The sequence below is a fragment of the Trichosurus vulpecula genome, chromosome 2 (genome assembly GCF_011100635.1).
Source record: "Trichosurus vulpecula isolate mTriVul1 chromosome 2, mTriVul1.pri, whole genome shotgun sequence".
NCBI classification, from domain to species: Eukaryota; Metazoa; Chordata; class Mammalia; order Diprotodontia; family Phalangeridae; genus Trichosurus; species Trichosurus vulpecula.
In genome coordinates this window covers 309014914-309031626 of record NC_050574.1, presented here as the reverse complement: position 1 = coordinate 309031626, position 16713 = coordinate 309014914, and positions in this window count along the sequence as shown.

The window sequence follows — 16713 nt, the reverse complement described above, 5'->3', positions numbered from 1 at the left end:
ATTTTCAATACTCAACCTTCTGGACCTCTCTACAGCATTTGACACTATCGATAATCCTATCCTCCTGGATATATTTTGCTCTTTGTTTTCTTGACATTGTAATATCTTCATTTTCCTCCTACTTATCGGAATACTCCTTCTCAGACTTCTTCATCATTGTCATATCTTCTAACTGTGTCTGCAATAACATCAATGTCCTGGGCCCTTTTCTCTTTTCTCCCTAAGCCCTCTCCCATGATGATCCCATCATCTCCCACAGATTCAATTATCATCTCTATCCAGATGATTCGTGGATCTATATGTCCATTCCCAATCTTTCTTTTGAGTTCCAGTCCCATGACTCCAACTTCCTAGTAGACATTTTGAATAACATGTGCTATTAGCATGATAAATTCAACATATGTTTAGAAGAGAACTCATTATCTCCCCACCACAATCCTCCATTCTTCCAAACTTTTCTATTACTCATGAGGACACAATCATTCTCTGTCACCTAGGTCCTTAACCTTGTCATTCTCATCTATTGCTTACTTTTATTCACACACATGTCCAGATTGTTACCAAATTTTGTTTCTATCCTCACAAAGTCTCTTAGCACCACTCATACTGTTACCACTCCAATTTAGTCTTTCATAACTTCTTACCTGAACAATTCTGAGAGCCTTCTAGTGGCTCTCGCGGTCTCAAGTCTCTCTAGTCCAATCCATCTTTACAAAGCTGCCAAAATGATTTTTCTAATATCCACATCTGACCATATTACTCTTCTACTCAGGAAATTCCAGTGGTTCACTATTAAATCCAGAATCAAATATAACATTCTCTTTTTAGCATTTAAAGCACTTTGCAATCTAGACTTTTCTAGTCTATTCATACTTCTTCAGTCACTCCGTCACCCAGTAATACCAACCTACTTGACATTTCTGCCAACTGATAATTCGTCTCCATCTGTCACTTATGCCTAAAATATTATCTTTCTTCATCTCCACCTTTCAACAGCTCTAGCTTTTTTGAAAATGAAACCTTATTTTGGAAGTTTTCTCTATCCCCCACCCCATTCACTTGAGCCTTCCCTTCTAGATTTGTTTTAAAAATGGTGTCACAAAGCTGTTCATAAATTAATGATTACTAAATGAGTTGCAGAGGTCATAAGTGTAAAGTCACTTCATTCTTCCAGGTCAGAGAAAACTGGAAAGAAGGAAGGAAGGAAGGGAGGGAGGAAGGAAGGAAGGAAAGAAACAAGCATTTATTAAACTCCTACTGTGTGTGAGGCACCGTGCTAAACACTTGACAACTATGTCTCATTTGATCTTCCCAACAACCCTAGAAGGAAAGTGACATTATTATGAGGAAACAGATGAGGAAATTGAGGCAGAGGTTAAGTGGGTTAGCCAATGTCACAAAACTAGAAAATGTGTGAGGTGGAATTTTAACTTAAATTTTCCTAATTCCAGGTCCAGTTTTCTATTCACCACTACATCACCTAGCTGAATAGCTATTAAAAGAGATATGTTTCATCATAAGTCTTTTGAAGTCATCATGGTTCACTTCTTGATTACAGTTTTGATGTCTCTATAAGTTGCTTTTCTTCATGCTGTTGTTGTTTTTGTGTAATTTGTTCTCCTGATCCAGTTCATTTTGTATTACATATGTTCATATAAAGTCTTTGCGTATTTCTTCAAATCCACCATATTAATTATTTCTCATGGTTTAAATATTTTCCATTACATTCATATACTAGAAATTGTTCAGTCATCTTGAAAATGTATTTGAAATGCTATCAAAATCATCAGTAAATTTTGCCTATTTTTTTTTACTTCAGGGTATCATAATTAGGCTTATGCATTTGCATGATCAAGGAGAGAGGGAAAGGGCCCATATACACAAGTATATTCATCTAATTGCTGCCCTCCATTTTTTAATAATAGGAAAAAACTGGAAGCAAATATGATCATCAAATGGGCACACATGGAACAAATTGTGTTGTGCTTCTGCAAGGCTTCTTCTTTACAGTAATTTGAGACCATACTTACCATACATACCCTATTTGCTTCCAAGTGATACTGGCTCATTAGAATTCAGGACCTGGACATTTATGACTTTAAGAGATGTGTCAAGTTAAAATGTGACTCCATTTGTGAGGTACAGGATACACTCAAACAGAAGTTGTAAGGAAAAAAAAGGCTATCTAACTGGAATCTGTGAAGAAAATATAAGAGTTAAAAGAAAAGGGAGGATAGTTCCATGCTGAATAGGATTAATTTTATCATAAAGAGATTATTTATCATCTAGTTAATGAAGGCTTCACAAAAGCAAGCAAATAAAGTGTTGGTGAACAGAGCTAACACTGTATAGATCATTACAATTCTGTCAGGTGTGTGGCAAAATACGTGATAGAATTTTTTATTAACATGAGACAAAATTTTTAATTGTCTGAAAATTACAATTACACCAGCCCCCTATATTTTATAAGGTGATGTTGTCTACAGAACACATGCATTATGTATCTAAGGGAGCTGGGCTCTTGTGTAGTGTATTTGGTCAAATTGTTGCTATCCCAATTATTTAATCAAATAAGATCAAATGATTAAATGAAATAATTCTAAAGTTCTCAGCACAATGGTTGTCACATAGCTGGCCTTAAATAAATGTTTTTTTTCCTCCCCCCCCACCTTAATAATCCAAAAATTGCTTAGCTAATAGAATTAGAGGGAGCTTTCAAGATCATCTACTCAATCCTCCTCTGTCGCTCCCCACCCCATTTTATAGATGAGGACCTGAGTACTAGAAAGTTGAAGTAGCATAATTCTTCCAGTGAAATATCCCAGGAGTATATTGTCCACTCTATCGCCCTACTGCCCTGCCATCCAAGTAAAGGGCTTTGCTTAAGTGTCTTAATTTTCTCCATGAATCTGCACATAACTTTCATTTGCTTCCTTACATTAAAAGATTTTCTGGCTACATATCCATCCCCCTCCTCCCCACAGAGTTGTTCTAAATCCCAAAGTTTGCTAATCAAAAAGGTTATTGAAGGATTCTCCAATATAAATTAAATTACTCAATAAAAACAAAGGGGAATGGTCATATCCTCCCTGACCCCACCCCAGTGCAATCAGGGTTAAATGACTTGTCCAGGGGTCACACAGCTAATAAGTTTAAAGTGTCTGAGGCTGGATTTGAACTCAGGTCCACCTGATTCCAGTACTGGTGTTCTATGCACTGCACCATCCAGCTGGCCCAGTCATATCTTTTTGATTTGATTCATCTATTAAAAAAAAATAAAAAGATGGACTAGGGATCAGAATATCTACATTTGATTGTTGGCTCTGATATTTACTATCTAACTACCTGATCTTGGGCAAATTATTTAATCTGTTTTGAGCCTCAATTTCCACACCTACAAATTAGAGATTATAGTATTATACTACCTAGTTCCCAGTTATTTGTAAGAAAATGTTTTGAAAACTTTAAGATATTCTATAAAACACAAATGTATGTATTATCATTATATATATATATATATATATATATATATATAAACAGTTTAATTAATATTCATTGAATAATCACTGTGTGTCCTGTTCTAAGGCACTTTTGGGGGTAAAAATAAAACAGATGATAAAGTCTTTATCTTTGAGACATAGACAATCTAGTATGAGTGTTAGAATACTCTAACGCAAAAAGATAACCCTATAAAAATAAAAATGCTACCTAATATTATGCAAAAAAGAGTAATCAGATGCTATAGTGGATGTCAATTAAGCAGAGATTAGAGCTAAATTCAGTTAAATTTGAAAAAAAAAAACATTAAATATCGTTTGCCAAGTTAAGCAATATACTAGATACGAAAGGGGTACATAGTTAAGTAAGACACATAGTCCCTTCCTTCAAGCAAATTGATATCAAATAGGGAGAAAATGCAAAGATACAAGGGAGAATGTGATCAGTACTACAGCATAACAACCTAATATGTAGTAGAAATATGTTGCTTGAAGGTGGGTATGGGTTCATTTTAACATCCCTTCCCTAGCTCAGGAATTACAGCAGCTGTTGGTGCAAGGCCTTGAGGGCAAGCCTAACATTTTTTTTATTTGATCAGAATCTTAGTAATAACAATAGCTAGTATTTATATAATACATTATCATTTGCAAACATTTCTCATGTTATTTGATCTTCACAACTCCGAGAGGCATATGATATGATTATCCCCATTTGATGGGGCAAAAACCTGAAGTGCAAAGAGTAATTAATGTCCTCAGGGTCAAACAATTAGGATGTCTGAGGGAGGATTTGAACACAGGTCTTTCTGAATTGAAGTCCAGGACTCTTTATGCACTGTGCTACCTAGCTGCCACTAATAAGAAACTCTAAAGTTTCTTAAAATGGAGAGGAGCATGATAGAAAGAGTGCTGGACATGGAATAAGGAAAGGCCTGTTGATCTCGATGTTGAATCACAGCTCTGATATTACTAGGCAAGACACTTGTCTTATCCAAGACTTAGTTTTTTGGAATAGAAAACCTCTAAGGTTATTTCTAGCTTTAATTCCATTTTCTTATGAAGCAAAATCCGAAAATAATTTTAGTCTGCGAAAACAGAGATTAATCTTAAAAAAGCAAGAGGCATTGGGGAGATATAATTAAAAATTAGATCTGGGAGGGAGAAAAAAGATTCTGAAAATGATGCCAAGATGGTGAGTATAGGGGACAGAATAGGTGGCTGTATATGTGAGCATCATTTATAAATAGTTACTAATTTAGGAATTCTACTGCTGGTTCCATGGAAATTGGGTTGCAAGTTCTTATCTTTGTTTCAAACGTATTACATTACTTAGATTTCTATTTAGTTTAGTAAAACCCCCAGCATTTAGTCAGCAAGTACCACGTGGTAGGTTCAAATTGCTATAAGAACTTTAATTTTTTATATTCCTGACATTTTATTTTCAACTTATCAATTTTAGTATCCCATTAATGCTGGTGATATTTTTTCCATTTAATTTAAAAAGAACCCTTCATTTTCAGGTGATGCAGAATAACATATCCATCAGGTAATTCAACAAGAAATAAAACTTCAGACATTGTCACATTTCTGTTCTGGAAAGGAAAGATTTCCTGATAAATCAGATCTGCCGACATTCTCTTTATTAATGAGGAATCACTAGCTGAGGCGTTGGATCTTTTCCTGTACCTGATTTATCTCTAAATATTTCTTCACTAAAGTCATAATTCTGAGGTACCTGCAGTTTTATTTCTCATCTCTGGACAGCCTAATCCAAGCTGCTTACTACAAAGTAAATATGATCAACCCTTAAGTAAGCATGCCATAATAAAAAGATCAATAAAACAAATAGTCCAAAACAATATCTACTTCAAAAGTTGATAATAGTTTTTGGAGGAATATATTTGTATTTATTCATTTATTTGGAAATGTATAATTACATCTTTTCACTAATCTGAATGACATTAATTATGTAATTTGCGATGATATGGACAAGGCTATGATAAAGTTTAACCTTGAATTGTTAAAATTATTGAAAAAATAGACTATTAAATTAACAAAATTAACATATCAAAATTGGAGAAAAATATAGTGCTCAAAAAACAAATTAATTTCCATCACTAATAAGTCAACCATTGTTCTGCTAATTAACATCATTCATATCAATCCACAGAAGCTCTTTTAAAAACATCTTCATAGGTCACAGATTTAAAGGTGGAATAACAGAACCACAGAATCTCATAATTTCAGAATGAGAAATTACTTTGGCAGTTACCTAGTCCAGGACAATCCTGAAAAAAATATCCCCACTGACCATAGCTGACTAGAAAGTCATCCATATTCTATTTTAAGACTTCCAATAAGGCAGAACACCCTCCCTCAAAAAAATAGTAATTTCCTATTTTGGATAGCTCTAATTCTTAGAAACTTTGTATTATTGTTTTCCTGAAACCAAGACTACTTTTTAGCCCTGATCTTTGGGTCCAAAAAGGGATGTTTAATGCTCCTTCAACAGGACAATCAGCCAATTCAAGTGATATTCGGATTATATTAACATGTGACTCTTTCAATTCAAGTTGTTCCTCTCTGAACATTTTCCAGTTTATCAATATCCTCCTATACTGTGAGTCTTGGAATTGAAGAACAAATACCATATTAATCCTGGCCAGGTCAAAGTATAACAAGACCAATGTCTCTTTACTAATAGAACTTATGCCTCTCAGTGCTGCCCACAAATCACTTTTCTGTTTTCAATTCACATGGTTGACATATTGAGATAACAATCCACTAAAATCCCCAGAAATTTTTCTGGCCAGAAGGAGGCATTCTTTCTATTCAGGTACCTGGTACCTGTGAAGTTCATTTTTTTTTTAAAATCCATGGGTAAGACATTACTTTTCTTTCTATTAAATTTAATTGAATCATATTTAGCACAATGATCTAGCCTGTCAAGGTCTTTTTCTATTTGGGGAACCAATGTATTGCTAATTCTTCTTAAAATTTTGTCATATGCAAATTTAATTTGAATGCCATCTACTCTTATCCAAGCTACTGAAATATATGTTAACTGCACAGGGACAAAAGCAGATCCCTGCAGAATTCCACTGATTGTCTTCTTCCAAGATGAAATCAAACCATTAATGACTACTCTTTGATTTGGGGAGTAGTCAACATGTTCTGAGACCATTTGATTGCACCATCAACTTACATTTTATTCCTTTTGAACAAGAACAGCATGAGACACTTTAAAAATGCAGCTAAAATCCTTTCTCTTCCCTTAATTCATATAATGTTAGTGGTTTTGTACTTTAGGGTAATCTATATTTCACAATTTTAATGTAATTGGATCTTGCTAAACTCAAATTTCATATATCTATCAATCAATCTATCTATCCTTTTTGTTTCTAATGGTTGCCATCTCTAGGGCACAGAAGAAGGGAAGAAAAAATGTTAAAAAGAAATTTGTATGGTAACTTTAACATGTATTTAAAAGGAATAGCAAGTTGTACATAATAGATTTACAGTTTCATATGCAATCATATTTTTAATTATACTATATTAAGGAAATGCTTGTTTTACTCCATAAATTAAAAATAAAATAAAATATCTCATTTTCTAGACAATATTTGCTTTCTAACACTAAGCCCACTTGAAAAAAAAGCTTTTTGATCCCATAGGAATGAGGTAATAATGGTAGAATTTCAAGTGTGAGAAACTTGCGTTTATCAAAGACTTTTGCATAAGAACTACTGGAGAAATATAAAGCAGATTGGAAGTGGGGGTAGGGGGAAGTTTAGGATAGAATCATACACCAGGATCTATAACAAATTCATCATGGATATGTAATTCTACATTTGTATCTTACACTATCTTTAAAATAGAAATATATAGATATATACATGTGTATATACATGTATCTATTTGTGTGTATTTATATGAGATATACACACATAAGCTAAATATCAATATCTATATCTATGGTCATATATCCCTACCCCAAAAGGAGGAAAATATGGAGGTATCTTTCACAGTAATGGCTAGAACAAAAATCCTTAAAAAACAACTTATACAGGTGATTATCACAGATCAAACAGGCAAATTTAATTATATCAAATTTAAAAGCTTTTTGAAAAATTAAAATCATTTAGGCAATTTAAATAATTGAGACAATAGATATGCATCCAGTTCCTCTGAAAAGAGTGTAACATTGAAGAAATAGAGGAAGGCCCAAAAAACCTTAGTGCAGTTTTTAGTTATTAAAATTTAAAACTTCACTGAGACTTTTGGGACAACCAATACAGAGAATCAAAATGGTTCTTTAAGATTGTTACTCCAAAAATAGACAAATCATCAAAGGAAATGAACAAATACTTCTTTTTTTAATTTAATATTTTAATCATTTATTTATTTATTTAATATTTTTAGTTTTCAGCATTGATTTCCACAAGAGGTGGAATTACAAATTTTCTCCCCATTTCTAGCCTTCCATCCACTTCAAGATGGCATATATTCTGATTGCCCCGTTCCCCAGTCAGCCTTCCCTTCTGTCACCCCACTCCCACCCCATCCCCTTTTCCCTTACTTTCTTGTAGGGCAAGATAGATTTCTATGCCCCATTGCCTGTATATCTTACTTCCTAGTTGCATGCAAAAATTTTTGTTTTGAACATCTGGTTTTAAAACTTTGAGTTCCAAATTCTCTCTCCTCTTCCCTTCCCACCCACCCTCCCTAAGAAGGCAAGCAACTCAACATAGGCCACATGTGTATCGTTATGTAAAACACTTCCATAGTATTCATGTTGTGACAGACTAACTATATTTTGCTCCTTCCTATCCTATCCAACTTTATTCAATTTTCTCCCTTGACCCTGTCCCTTTTTGAAAATGTTTGCCTTTGATTACCTCCTCCCCCTATCTGCCTCCCTTCTATCATCCCCCCTTTTTTATCTTCTTCCTCCTTCTTTCCTGTGGGGTAAAATACCCAAGTGAGTGAGTATGGTATTCCCTCCTCAGGTCAAATCCAATGAGAGCAAGATTCACCCACTGCCCTTCACCTGCCCCGTCTTCCCTTCCAATGAACTGCTTTTTCCTGCCACTTTTATGCACAATAATTTACCCGATTCTATCTCTCCCTTTCTTTCTCTCTCAATGTATTCCTCTCTCCTCCCTTAATTTGATTTTATTTTTTTTAGATATCATCCCTTCCCACTCAACTCACCCTGTGCCCTCTGTCTCTGTCTCTCTGTCTCTCTGTCTCTGTCTCTGTCTCTGCTGTCTGTCTGTCTGTCTCTCTCTCTATATATGTATATATAGTATATATATGTATATATATTATATATGTATATATGTATATATTATATACGTATATATGCATATATTATATGTACATATTATATATGTATATATTATGTATATGTATATATTATATATGTATATATATTATATATATATGTATATGTATATATATATATATATATTATATATATTTTTTCCCTTCAGCTACCCTAATACTGAGGTCTCACCAATCATACACATCATCTTTCCATGTATGAATGTAAATAAAACAGTTCAACTTTGGTAAGTCCCCTACGATTTCTCTTTCTTGTTTACCTTTTCATGCTTCTCTTGATTCTTGTGTTTGAAAGTCAAATTTTCTATTCGGCTCTGGTCTTTTCACTGAGAAAGCTTGAAAGTCCTCTATTTTATTGAAAATCTATATTTTGCCTTCAAGCATTATACTCAGTTTTGCTGGGTAGGTGATTCTTGGTTTTAATCCTAGCTCCTTTGACCTCCAGCATATCGTATTCCAAGCCCTTTGATACCTTAAGGTAGAAGCTGCTAGATCTTCTGTTATCCTCATTGTGTTTCCACAGTACTCAAATTGTTTCTTTCTAGCTGCTTGCAGTATTTTCTTCTTGATCTGGGAGCTCTGGAATTTGGGAACAATATTCTTAGGAGTTTTCCTTTTGAGATCTTTTTTTAGGAGGCGATCAGTGGATTCTTTAGATTTCTATTTTACCCTCTGGCTCTAGAATATCAGGCAGTTCTCCTTGATAATTTCTTGAAAGATGATATCTAGGCTCTTTTTTTCATCATGGCTTTCAGGTAGCCCAGTAATTTTTAAATTATCTCTCCTGGATCTATTTTCCAGGCCAGTGGTTTTTTCAATGAGATATTACACATTGTCTTCCATATTTTCATTCCTTTGCTTCTGTTTTATAATATCTTGATTTCTCATCAAGTCACTAGCTTTCACTTGCTCCAATCTCATTTTTAAGGTAGTATTTTCTTCAGTGTTCTTTTGGACCTCCTTTTCCATTTGGCTAATTCTGCATTTCAAGGCATTATTCTCCTCATTGGCTTTTTGGAGCTCTTTTGCCATTTGAGTTAGTCTATCTTTTTAGGTGTTATTTTCTTCAGTATTTTTTGGGTCTCCTTTAGCAAGTCATTGACTTGCTTTTCATGGTTTTTTTCACATCACTCTCACCTCTCTTCCCAATATTTCCTCTACTTCTCTAACTTGCATTTCCAAATTCTTTTTGAGCTCTTCCATGGCCTGAGACCAGTTCATGTTTTTTCTTGGAGGTTTTTGATGTAGGCTCTTTGACTTTGTTAACTTCTTCTGGCTGTATGTTTTGGTCTTCTTTGTCACCAAAGAAAGATTCTGAAGTCCGCATCTGAATCTGAGTCCATTTTTGCTACCTGTTCATGTTCCCAGCCAAATACTTGACCCTTGAGCTTTTTGTTGGGGTATGACTTCTTGTAGCATACAGAGTACTTTGTCCCAAGCTTGAGGGGCTGTGCTGTTTTTTTCAGAGCTATTTCTACACAGCAAACTCTGCCACATGAGCACTCCTCCTCCCCCAATAACCTCCAACCTGGACCACAACTCAGATCTAAGCAGGCTCTGCACTCCCGCTCTGATCAGCCACTTCATTCCTCCCACTTAATTCCTCCCAGGTGGGCTTTTGGCCAGAAGCAACTGCAACTGTAGCTCTGTAAGCAGCCTCAGAGCTGCACCACCTCTGCTGCCCCTGGGGTGGTGGTCCAAACATGAACTCTTTTCACTCTGTCCCACAGTTTTTCCCACTAACCTTCTCTGTTGTCTTTGGTGTTTGTGGGTTGAGAAGTCTGGTAACGGCCACAGCTCACTGATTCAGGGTGCTATGGCCTGTTCCACCTGGCTCCCAGTCTGGTTGGTCCTGCTGCTGCTCACACTGGGCTCTGCCCCGCTCCGCTCCCAGCATAGTGCAATAGACCTTACCCAGTGGCCATCCAGGCTGTCCTGAGTTGGAGCCCTGGTTCCCTTTGCTATTTCATGGGTTCGGCAATTCTAGAATTGGTTCAGAGCCATTTTTGTAGGTGTTTGGGGGGTCCTGGGAAAGAGCTTTAGGCAAGTCCCTCCTTTCCAGCCACCATCTTGGCTCTGCCCCTGAACTTATACTTCTCAACAAGAAAGTTTGACTAAATTATTTTTCTTCTTGACTGTGTTGTAGGGTATATACCCCAAAGAGTGAAAGAGAAAAAGAAAATTTTAAGGAAGATATGTCACATTTAAGTGTCCTTATGAAAGAAGGATTGAGTTGCCCTTTGATTTTTTTCTAATTAACAGAGGATGACCTTGTGCACTTCCAAATGGTAAGAAAATTGGAACTTCCTATTGGCATCAGTACCGCCATTAATGATCCTGATTTGGCAGGATTAAATAAAATAGCGTATGACTACCTCTTCCCAGCTATTCCTTTAAAATTCACTTTGTCATTCTAATGTGTTAAAGAGGCTCCTAATATTACAACTTTATATCAATACCTCTTCAACCTTCCAACTGTTAGAGTGAAGGGTTTAGTGAAAAACAAACAAAAACAGACAAAAAGCCAGCTGACTTTCTCTCCATTTGAATAACAAATCCTGAAAATTGAGATAGGGATAGATTCTACAAAAATTAATTGATGTGGATAGGGCTCTGTTGCCAAGCAGGCAGGGTCCTATTAATTAAATCCCCTTAAAAAATGCCATCACAAAATGAAGTCAATCACCATCAGATCTTTCACAGAATTTAGATTTCAGAATGTGAAGTTTGTCTCCAAACCTCATAATAAGCTCAGGAGCAATTTAGAGTAAGATAAACAAGGCAGGAGGGAAATTTTGTCCAAAGTCTTACTTGTGGCCTGATGAGACAAGCAATGGGACATAGGAAACAAGCACAAGGGACTTTTGTTTTTCATTTTCTCTGACTGTCTTCCTGCAGGGTCCATGTCTGGAACTTCTATTATCATGATACCAATTTGGGACCGCATCTCATGTTCTGTCGCAATATTTTCTGCCAGGCCAGTGTCCAAGGGGGTCCCATCCCTTTTTTTTATTTCCTTTCCATATAAATGGTCCAGTGATTCATTCTTCCCCCCTTCTCTCTGTGTCTCTCTGCATGTCTCTCTCTGTCTCTCTCTCTCTGTCTCTCTGTCTCTCTCTGTCTCTCTGTCTCTGTCTCTCTCTCTCTCTCTCTCTCTCTCTCTCTCTCTCTCTCTCCCCCCACCCCAGCCACTTTCATGCATAGATTAGCAGGTATTATTTCCATCAAGTAAGTCAAATGAAGCCCTCAGAGAGGTACTGTTTTTTAATTGTTTTTTGGCAGGAATCAATCAATCAACAAACATCTTAAGCACTTATTATTTGCCAGGCACTAAGCTAAGTGCTGAGGATACAAGCAGGTCATTAGATTTGGCAATTAAAAGATCATTAGTAACTTTGGAGAAAGCAGTTTCAGTTGAATGCTGAGGTCAGAAGCCAGATTGCTATAGGATCATAGCTAATGGGGGTGGCAGGATCTTCATCTGTAATAAGCCTGTTAAATCATATTATCAAGATGTGAAAATCATCTTTTATCAATTTACATAATTTTATCATCTAGAAACTAAACAAAAGTCCATAAGCTTGCTAATTCTCATCAAAGCTAGTTCCGTTCTTTAATAACAGTACTTGTTATAGTTATTTTTTTTAATGCAATTTATTTATTTAACATATTTGGTTTTCAGCATTGATTTTCACAACAGTTTGAATTACAAATTTTCTCCCCATTTCTGCCCTCCCCCCCCACTCCAAGATGGCGTATATTCTGGTTGCCCTGTTCCCCAGTCAGCCCTCCCCTCTATCACCCCCCTCCCCTCTCATCCCCTTTTCCCTTCCTTTCTTGTAGGGCAAGATAAATTTCTACGCCCCATTGCCTGTGTATCTTATTTTTTAGTTGCATACAAAAAGTTTTTTTGTTTTTGAACATCTGATTTTAAAACTTTGAGTTCCAAATTCCCTTCCCTCTTCCCTTTCCACCCACCCTCCCTAAGAAGTTGAGCAATTCAACCTAGGCCACACATGTATTATTATGTATAACCCTTCCACAATATTCATGTTGTGAAAGGCTAACTACATTTTGCTCCTTCCCAACCCATCCCGCTTTATTGAATTTTCTTCCTTGACCCTGTCCCCTTTCCAAAGTGTTTGTTTTGATTACCTCCACCCCCATCTGCCCTCCACTCCATCATCCCCCTGCCTTTTATTGTTTTTTTTTTTTTTTTATCTTCCTCCCTCTTCTTTCCTGGGGGTAAGATACCCAACTGAGTATGTATGGTATTCCCCCTCAGGCCAAATCTGATGAGAGCAAGGTTCACTCATTCCCCCCTCACCTGCCCACTCCCCTCCTCTCCTAGAACTGCTTCCTCTTGCCACCTTTATGGGAGATAATCCACCCCATTCTATCTCTCCCTATCTCCCTCTCTCAGTAAGTTACTCTCTCATCCCTTAATTTCATTTTATTTCTTTTAGCTATCTTCCCTTCATCCTCAACTCACCCTGTGTCTGCTCTCTTTCTTTTACATATATATATATATATACACATACATACACATACATACATATACACATAGGTTATAGTTATTTTTAATGAGATCCAAACCAACACTGCACCTTATCTGCCAAATGCCCTAGGTCCTTAGAGCTGATGGGTGAGAAAGAATTTTCTTTTTGGAACAGTTTTCATATTTCTGTCATAGGTGAATGGGACATATGTTCTGGATGTACTGAGACACTGTAGGAGACTGTTACCTTTGACTCTTACTAGTTACATTAGATCACATCCCCACACTTTATTGTTACACATCCATATGTACTACCCATCTCTATATGACTTCCATGCATGAAATGGCATAATATGGATTATTGTGACTAAGTGGTTGAAAACAAACATAGGCAAGAATAATAGATATAGAGGAGAACAAGAATAACTGAATTTATAATTTAATAAATGAATAATGTATTTATTAAGAACTTTCTATGTGCAAAGCATTGTGCTAAGTGTTTGGGCTACAAATAGAAAGAAAAATTATGATAGTATTTGCTTTCAAGAAGCTCACATTCTAATAAGAGAGACTATACATATGGATGACTTCAAATGCTAGTCACATGAAAATATCCCATTTTGTTTAGAGTACAGTGGCATGGCAGATAGTAATGCTTTTTTTCCCCTTTATTTCATTTCCACTGATAAAAATCACATCAGTTTCCAAAGGTGAACCATTTTTCAGTGATAAGGACTTTTTTGGGAAGAAATTTCTTTTCTGGATCTTCAGGAGTTATTGTTGCAGTACCTACAGAGCAATTGCCAAGCTGCATCCCCATAATTGTTGCTTCCTAGCGTGATGACCGAGGGTTCTGAGTTTGAAGTGATGCTATTCCCAAGGCTCTTGGGTTGAAGTTACTGGGCTATCTCCATCATGGTGTGAGGGCAAGATGGTGACCAAGGTTTGATTTGCCTGGAGCATGATGACTCTCATGTGTTTCAGCTAGGCTGGCTGGCACTCTTTGTATAGCAACTGGTATGTATAGCTGGCCCTGTCTACACAGGATTTTTTTTCCTTAGATGATGACTATGAGGGCTGGCCTGTAATCAGCACCAGTAATCTGGGAGGTGAGACATAGAGTTCATAGATGGAGCATAACTAGAATTTAGCTACTTCCCAAGATACTAAGAGAACAAGAATTAGATCTTAGCATTATGTAGCTTTACTGTGGAGTGTTTATGAGAACACTTAGATAAAAATCATAGAGTCCTAGAAGGTATAACAGGAGAAATAGGTTCATAGATTAGATCAATCCTTTCCATTAAGCTGAGGTTCTTTTCTAAAAAAGAATTTTTTTTTCAATTTTTTTTTGCATCACCAGAATTTTCCCCAGTATCTTTTCTCCTCATCCTTTTACAATCATCTCATAAAATAAACAAAGAAAATAAAGAAAAAAATTTAAAAAGAAAAGAAATCAGCAAATATGATCAACACATCAAAAAAAAACCCTAAAATATGTACAATATACCATACTCAGTGACTACCCACCTTTTCAAAGGAATGGGATGGAGGTAAGTATATTGTCATATCTCTTGGAGCCAGGTAGAACAGAAGCCCTTACCTCTATTCGTGTCATCAACCCCTTTCACAATCAGATGAAGAACTACAACTACCTTCTCAGAATGATATTTTTAATTCCATAAATTAAAACACATGGTGCTGCAAAAGAAACAAATTATACTGAAATATATGTCTAAAAATAAGTTTTTTAAAAGTACTTGGCCTCTAGGTTAAGAATTAGAATTAGATTAATTAACTAGAGAACTAAATCTCTTAATACTTTAGCCTAAAATTTCACTTGTCTCCTTAGAATTCCCTAAGGGGAATTTCTCCAGAATTTGAAGTTCTCTATATCCTCACCATATGATCATCACAGATTTAAGGAAGGAAGGAACCATAGAATGCATCAGGTTCAAAATGCTCATCTTTCAGATGAATCTGAAAGCTAGGAGGCATATTGCTTACCCTTAGCTAGTAAACAGCAGAGTTGGAATTTGAACTCCTTGGATACAAATCTAGTTCTCTTCCTACTGTTCCAATGAAGAATTCTGTATCCACAGGGAACACATTACCATCTCCTTCCTTTCATAATCCCCATTGACCATGGAGTTCCACTATACACATTTAAAACTTTGTACCTGTGCTCGTATTTATTTGCAACACCTCTCTAATAAAATAGGGACCATTCATTTTCAGATATAGGGCTTATATAGAGTTTGCCTCTAGTTTCTCTTCTTTCCAATTAATTTTATTCCTAAAGCAACAATCTTACTATGCCCTGCCATTGCTTCTCAGACAAACTGCAACTCTTTCTCCTAGGATTTAAAGCCCTTCACAATCTGGCTAAAATCTTTGTTTCCAGTCTTTTCACATTACTCCCATTCACATGCTTCCAAACAATTCAACTTACTTGCTGTTCTTCATATGTGACATTCCATCTCTAACTTCTGTGTCCTTTAAATAAACTATCTTGGAATCCCCATCTTGCTTATGTGCACAGCTTAAGTGCCATCTCCTATTAGAAGCCTTCTTGATTCCCCCACTTGTCATTGTCATCCCTGTCCCCAAATTACTCTGTACTTTCTTTGTATGTATTTTGATGTTTATGTACATTTGCACATGTATTATCCCCCCATTACAGTGCAAACACCTGGAGGACCAGGATTGATTCCTTCTCCTCCTTGTATCTCTTGAGCCTAGAACATAGTAACCACTTAATAAATGCTTAGCAAATTAAGTTCTACATATCACTCAGACAGCACCACAACTTTTGTTATTATACTACTCAAAAACTGTCAATGGCTCCATCTTTTCTGTTGTTGGACATGGGGGCCAACTAGAAGGGCATGCAGGAGACAGTGCTCCTCGTCCAAAACTAGACTAAAATGTGATTGGGAGATATTTAGCAAAATAAAATTTTAAAATACTATAGAACATAGATCAATCAATTAGTGAGCGTTAATTAAGTGCCTACTTTGTGCCAGGTAGTATGTTAAAGGCTAGAGAGATCAAAAGAGGCAAAAGACAGTCCCTGCCTTCAAGGAGCTTACCATGTAATGGGGGAGATTGCATGCAAAGAAACAAATACAAAGCTAGCTATTTAGAAGACAAATAAGAAATAATTAACAGAGGAAAGGCATTAGAGTTAAGAAGGTTTGGGGAGTCCTTTCTGTAAGTGATGAGGTTTTAGTAGGGACTTAAAAGGAAGCCAGGGAAATTAGTAGGTAGAATAGGGGAGGGAGAACATTTTAGGCATGGGGAACAGCCAGAGAAAATACCTGGGTCATAAATGTTAACATGTGGTTTTTTAAGTCAGTATCTGGGCTGCAG